Source organism: Mus caroli, unplaced genomic scaffold, assembly GCF_978045245.1.
Source record: "Mus caroli unplaced genomic scaffold, Mus_caroli_1 scaffold_8, whole genome shotgun sequence".
Taxonomy (NCBI): domain Eukaryota; kingdom Metazoa; phylum Chordata; class Mammalia; order Rodentia; family Muridae; genus Mus; species Mus caroli.
In genome coordinates this window covers 15,856,591-15,863,974 of record NW_028227263.1, presented here as the reverse complement: position 1 = coordinate 15,863,974, position 7,384 = coordinate 15,856,591, and the positions used below count along the sequence as shown (strand labels likewise).

General features: G+C 40.7%; 1 long non-coding RNA gene across 1 annotated transcript; it reads left to right on the top strand.

Moving 5' to 3' along the window:
- The first annotated feature begins 926 nt into the window (after positions 1–926).
- Positions 927–6,458, top strand: LOC147002844 (uncharacterized). Its single transcript, XR_015048059.1, has 2 exons — positions 927–1,418; positions 6,028–6,458. It is a non-coding gene; the product is annotated as an uncharacterized LOC147002844 (long non-coding RNA).
- Positions 6,459–7,384: the final 926 nt, after the last annotated feature.

Here is a 7,384-nt window from a genome sequence, read left to right as displayed (position 1 = left end):
GCCAGGGGACCAAGGACTCAAATGGTGGTGATAGGAGTGATGTCTCCAGTGGCTTCGTGTGGCTGACTTCCAGGCATGTTACACTCAGCTTCACAGTCCACTCACATGCACTGGCTTGGTAGCCTCTGTTTCTCACTCTCTGTCCCACTCCTCGGCATGTGCATGTGCGTGTGTGTGCGTGTGCGTGTGTGTGTGTGCGTGCGTGTGTGTGTGTGTGTGTGTGTGTGTGTGCGTGTGTGTGTGTGTGTGTGTGTTTACGTGCACATCACATGTGTGTGTTTAAGTATAAGGCGGAGAGTCAGTTTTGGGCACTGTTCCACAGGAGTCACCCACGTTGTTTACAAGAGAGGGTCTTTTCATTGACCTTGAGCTCTCTGATTAGGCTGGGCCAGCAGGTCCATATGCTGTTCATCCCCTGTAAGGAAACTATAGGTGACCTCTACCATACAGAATTTCTTTAGATGGCTTCTGGGGACTGAACTCAGGACTTCACTTTACCTCTGAGCTGGGACCCCCAACCCCGGCACAAATTCCCATTCTTTACAGCCTGGGGTGGACAAGGCAGCACTTGTAGAGCATCTTTGACAGGCAGTGAAGAGACCCTGGATACAGAGGGTAAAAGGCCAGATTCTAGAAGCAGATGTTAGCCCTGCACATAGTAAGTACGACTAACTTAACAGCTGTATTCTTTCTATGGACAGTTGGGCAGGAACAGGCCATGAACACAGATCATGGACTCTCTGACCCTTCTTCTGGGTCTGCTTCGATTTCTTTCATCCATGCGTTGGGCTTTCAATACATTTAGCCGCCTTCTTCACACTCACTCCTTTCACACTTTGGATGCTACTATACAACGCAGTGCTTTCTCAGCTTCTGTCACAGATAGTTCACCATTAATGTGTAGACACACTACTAATTGTCATACATTGATTGTCCATTCTGCAACTTTCTGGATTCATTTGTTGGCTTGTCTAGTTTGGCTGAGTCACATTTTCTGCACACAAGACCATGTTGTTTGCAATCAGTGGTGATTTCACTTATTCTTTCTGGTTATGCATTTTATTTTGTTTTATTATTCTCAGTCAGGGTCTCAGCTAGCCCAGGCTGACAATGGACTTCTAACCTTCCTACCTCATCACCTGGGATAGCAGGCATGTGCCACCACATCCATTGTTTGCAGCTCTGAGGCTCAAAGCCAGGGCTTTGTGGATGGGAGGTAAGCATTCTACCCGCTGAGCTCCATCGTCAACCCCTTCCCAACCTCTGACGCTTTTTTTCATCTTTCTCTACCACTCTGCCTGGGCTTCCAACCTCAGAGAGACGAAAACAGGTGAGAGCTGGCTCGTGGGTCTTGTTCTGCAACCAGCAGAAAAGTTTTGCACCTTGGATCACAGGGTATGACATCAGCCATGAGCATGGTAAGTATGACCCCAGTTGTTGGCACTGTGGGCATGATGTCAGCATGGGTGTGGTCAGTATGATGTGGTGAGAATGCCATCACCATGGGCATGGTGTCTTTCACTTTTATCAAGCTGAGGGCCTTTCCTGCTAGGCTTATTTTCTAAGTTTTTTTGTGATCAAAGTTTGAATTTTTTCAAATGCTTTTGTGCATCTTGTGGCTTGGTGATGCGATTTTACCTTTTTTATTCTCTTTAGATGCTTTATTGATTTGTATGTATTGTAGAACTTTTTAGTCAATGTTTTTATTTATTTATTTTGTGACTTATTCTACCCACTGAGCTCCATCGTCAACCCCTTCCCATCCTCACAAGACACGTCAACATTGTGGGTGCCAGGTCTTATGCTCAGGTTACCATGCTTGGCAGTAGGCTCCTTTGCCTCCTGAGCCAGCTCACTGGTCCTTATTCGTATGTATTAGAACATTTTTCCATCCTAAAGAAAAAACCTCACTTGATCATGGTGCAGTGGTCTTTTAATGGAGGGATATTGGCTAAGGATTCCAGTACTTCGGGGCTGGGGAGATGGCTCAGTGGGTAAAGTACTTGGTGAGGCACGAGTTCCTGAACTTGGATCTGTAGCATCTACCTACAAGCTAGGCACAGTGGAAGATGCCGATAACCCCACTGCTAGGGGTGGAGACAGGAAGATCCTAGGACTCATTAGCCACCCAATCCATCTGAAACAGCAAGCTGTAGGTTAGTGAGATACCCTCTCAATTGATAAGCTGAGGAGCCCTGGAGGAAAGGACTAAAGGCAAGCTCCTCCGGGCCTGATGCGTACACTCATGGAGGAGAGGACTGAAGGCAAGCCCCTCTGGGCCTGATGTGTATACTCAAATACATGCACATGCACACACGCTGATAGAATAAAACCAACAGTTAAAAAGAATACATAACATCAGGTAGGATTCATAACTGGGAAAGTATCTTACAGTATGGCCACCACAGTTCATAATGTGTTATATGTTTGAAAACGTTGACATTAGAGCTTAATGCTCTCACATAAAAATAACAAATCCAGGACTGGAGAGATGGCTCAGAGGTTAAGAGCACTGATTGCTCTTTCAGAGGACCAAATTTGATTTCTAGCACCCACATGGCAGCTCACAACTGTCTGTAATTCCAGTTCTCCCTCCCCCTCTCCCTCCCCCCCTCCCCCCTCTTGATTTGTTTTTTCAAGATCAAATTTCTCTGTGTAGCCCCGGATGTCCTGGAACTCACTCTGTAGACCAGACTGACCTCAAACTCAGAGATCTGCCTGCCTCTGCTTCCCTAGCTCTGGGACTGAAGTCATGTACTACCATGCCCGGCTTTGAAATTCCAGTTCTAAGGCAACCTGATTCCTCTTCTGGACTCCATAGGCACTGCATGCATATGGTACACAGACATACATGCAGGCAAAACACCCATACATGTAAGATTAAAAAGAAATAAACCTAAAATATTTAAAAACAAACAAAATAAAAAATATATGAGGTGACAGATATCTTAATTAGTCCCATAGGTATGATAATTAGCCTGATTTAATCACTTCACAATATGTATGTATAAGGAAACACATTTTATACCAATATATATATTATTTTATTAAAGATGAGCAAATAAAATATAAAGAAAAAGCAGTTGTCAGTTTCCTGAATGAGGGCTTAGCTGGCTGTGAAGTGTGGATTCCATGACTCACCAGCCTTTTCCCAGAGCACTGATCATCAGTTGAAGGAGGCAAGCCACAGAGAACCACTGGCCGCTCATGACTTTGCCACACTCCACCATGTTGTATTATCTCTGTGGGCTGCTTAGCTCCTTTGAATAGAATTATGTTCCCTTACCCAAGTAATAAGGGATGGGAGGCCAACTTTTATGCTTCTTCCAAATCAAAATTTGTGAGCATAGTAATGAACTGCTTAAAGGCCAAGCAGTCCATTTTCTCACTAGGAATAGTAAGTAGATATGTGTTACATTTGACAATGGTTACAAAAGACCATCATCACTATATGCACATTTATGTTAATACTGTGTCTTTTGAACATGTGTTGTTTACAGAGGTAGATAGTACATGCAACTGTGTACTTTGAATAAGTGATGTATACTTGTAGTTCATAGGTCATATGAAACTTCACATAAAGCCAGAGATTATTCACATTGGATAGTTTTACCAAGACTCTTCTTGTCCACCTTAGCCACCACTGTTACCATGAAAGCCAGTGTTTGAGTCACAGGACACCCTTCTTAGGCACAGTCACCTTGATTACAGCTCAAGTCATTTCAAATATGGACCTCTTTGTATAAACTGGATATCCGCCCTCTATCGGATGTAGGATTGGTAAAGATCTTTTCCCAATTGTTGGTTACCGTTTTGTCCTATTGACAGTGTCCTTTGCCTTACAGAAGCGTTGCAATTTTATGAGGTCCCACTTGTCAATTCTTGATCTTAGAGCATGAACTATTGGTGTTCTGTTCAAGAAATTTTCCTCTGTGCCCATGTGCTCAAAGCTCTTCACCACTTTCTTTTCTATTAGTTTCTGTGTATCTGGTTTCATGTGGAGGTCCTTGATCCACTTGGACTTGAATTTTGTACAAGGAGATGAGAATGGATCAATTTGGATTCTTCTACATGCTAATGGCCAGTTGAGCCAGCACCATTTGTTGAATATGCTGTCTTTTTTCCACTGGATGGTTTTAGCTCCTTTGTCAAAGATCAAGTGACCATAGGTGTGTAGGTTCATTTCTGGGTCTTCAATTCTATTCCATTGATCTACCTGCCTGTCATTGTACCAATACCATGAAGTTTTTTTTTTAAATCACAATTGCTCTGTAGTACAGCTTGAGGTTGGGGATGGTGATTCCACCAGAAGTTCTTTTATTGTTGAGAACAGTTTTCACTATCCTAGGTTTTTTTGTTATTCCAGATGAATTTGCAAATTGCTCTTTCTAACTCTGTGTAGAATTGAGTTGGAATTTTGAGGGGGATTGCATTGAATCTGTAGATTGCTTTTGGCAAGATGGCCATGTTTACTATATTAATCCTGCCAAGCTATGAGCATGGGAGATCTTTCCATCTGCTGAGATTTTCTTTGATTTCTTTCTTCAGAGACTTGAAGTTCTTATACAGATCTTTCTGTATAAGAGTCACACCGAGGTATTTTATGTTATTTGTGACTATTGTGAAGAGTGCTGTTTTCCTAATTTCTTTCTTGGCCTGTTTATCCTTTTGTGTAGAGGAAGGCCACTGATTTGTTTGAGTTAATTTTATATCCAGCTAATTTGCTGAAGTTGTTTATCAGGTTTAGGAGTTCTCTGGTGGAATTTTTGGGGTCACTTAAGTATACTATCATATCATCTGCAAATAGTGACATTTTGACTTCTTCCTTTCTAATTTGTATCCCTTTTATCTCCTTTTGTTGTCTAATTGCTCTGGCTAAGACTTTAAGTACTATATTGAATAGGTAGGGAGAGAATGGGCAGCCTTGTCTAGTCCCTGATTTTAGTGGGATTGCTTCAAGTTTCTCTTCATTTACTTTGATGTTGGCTACTGGTTTGCTGTATATTGTTTTTACTATGTTTAGGTATGGGCCTTGAATTCCTGATCTTTCCAAGACTTTTATCATGAAGAGGTTTTGGATTTTGTCAAATGCTTTCTTAGCATCTAATGAGATGATCATGTGGTTATTTTTCCTTTGAATTTGTTTATATAGTGGATTGTGTCGATGGATTTCCGTATATTGAACCATCCCTGCATCCCTGAGATGAAGCCTACTTGATAATGATGGATGATCTTTTTGATGTGCTCTTGGATTCGGTTTGCGAGAATTTTATTGAGTATTTTTTGCATTGATATTTATAAGGGAAATTGGTCTGAAGTTCTCTTTCTTTGTTGGGTTTTTATGTGGTTTAAATATCAGAGTAATTGTGGCTTCATAGAACAAATTGGGTAGAGTACCTTCTGTTTCTATATGGACCTCTTTGGATCCAAGGGTTTTGGCTTACCCTGAAAGACTCCAAATGATAGGATCCTGTCTGACTTTCTCCCTTGATTCTGTCCCCAAGCTGTGTCCCAGGCATTATGGCCTCTTGGTATTCTCAGTCAGATCGAGCACATTCCTTTTTCCTCCACTCCCCCACTGGGGAGAGCACATTTCCCCCAGCATGTGCACAGGGCTCCCATCTTCACATCATCTAGTTTGAGTGTTATCTCTTCAAAGAGGATGATATAGTTCTCTCAAGTCTTGATGATGAATAAACTTATTTTTCACTATAAATACATAAGTAAATATATAAATAAATATTAATTGATAAGTTTAACTGAGGAAAATTATATAGGCAGAAGTACTCAGCTTCAATTTCCATAATTATGAAATCTTAAACACAAAAATCTGTATATAGAGAGTATAACACATGTTAACAGAGCAGTTGGATACAATGGCTCTATTAAAAACTTCTACAGTCACCTTATTTTTCACAAAGAAGCCAAAAGTACACATTGGGAGAAAAGATAGTATCTTCAAATCATAGCACTGGTCAAACTGGGTAATTACATGCAGAAAAATTAAACTAAATCCTAATTTCTCAGCCTGTACAGAACTCAACTCAAACGGATCAAGAATCTCAACCTAGGACCTGATTCCCTGAGTTTGATAGAGAAAAAAAGAGGAGTACACTTCAACTGTTGACATAACTGTTCATCCTGTTGACATAAACATTGCACTTAACAATTGAAAAAAAATGGATTCCCAGCAAAGAATATCATCACTTGAGTGCAGGCAGCCGACAAAATGAGGGGGGAAAGCTTCACCAGCAGTACATCTTATAGAAGGCTGGTGTCTCGAATAGACAAAGTGCTCAGAAACTAACCACCAAGAAAACAACCCAATTAAATGTGGCATGAAGCAAAACGGAGAGCTATTAAAAGGAGGAATACTCGGTTGAGAAATATTCTTTTAAAGGTTCAACACCTTTATTCATCATGGCAATGCAAATTAAAAATGCTTTGAATTTTTATCTTACCCCAGTCTGGATGTCTAAGATAAAAACAAAAACCTACAAAACCAAAAGATAACAAATGTTGCCTTGGCTGTAGAGAAAGGGAAAATTTACTTACTGCTTGTGAGAGTGCAAACTAGTGCAGCCACTATGGAGACCAGTGTGTAGCTTCCTCAAAAAGCAAGAAACTCCATATCCTTCTACAGAGAGCCTCATTTCTGGTTCATCCAGTAATAGCCATGGATTGGAAACAACCTTGATGTTCAATAACTGATGAATGGATAATAAAAAAAATGTCTTTCATATACATAATGGAGTATGTATCTGTAAGGAAAAATGAATTCATGAAATCTGCACATAAATAAAAAGAAGTTAAACCATCATTCTGAGGTAGCTCAAATCCAGGAAGGCAATGGCATGGTGCATGTTCTCTTTCATAAATGGATGCTAGCTTTGAGTCTTTAGATATGTGTGTTAAACTAGAGTACTCAAAGAAAGATGGACACTAGTAAGGGGCAGTGGGAGGGTGGAGAAAAGGGGGATTGATCACAAGTGCTATGAAGAAGGTAAGAAAATAATTGAACAAAATGGACTTGTGGAGTGTGGATGGGAGAGCAGCACAGAAGAAGGAGTATAGGGAGGGATAGCTACCACTAAGGACTTTTGAACTTACTGCTATGGGAGCATATAGATAGATATAATATAGATTAATATGGATAGATATATAGATACCAATATAAATACCAATATAGATATAGCTATACATATAGACTTTAAATTTAGTTATCCTAAAACAGGGTAGAAAAATGTCACCCCCCAGACACAATTGGCTATCAAATAGAAAGCTCAGCCACACTGGGTATGGATTACCTTTTTCTAGTCAGCAATCAGCAGAGTCCCATCAATGCTATCAGAACACTAGAAGCTATTGCCAATGTGTCAGTCTC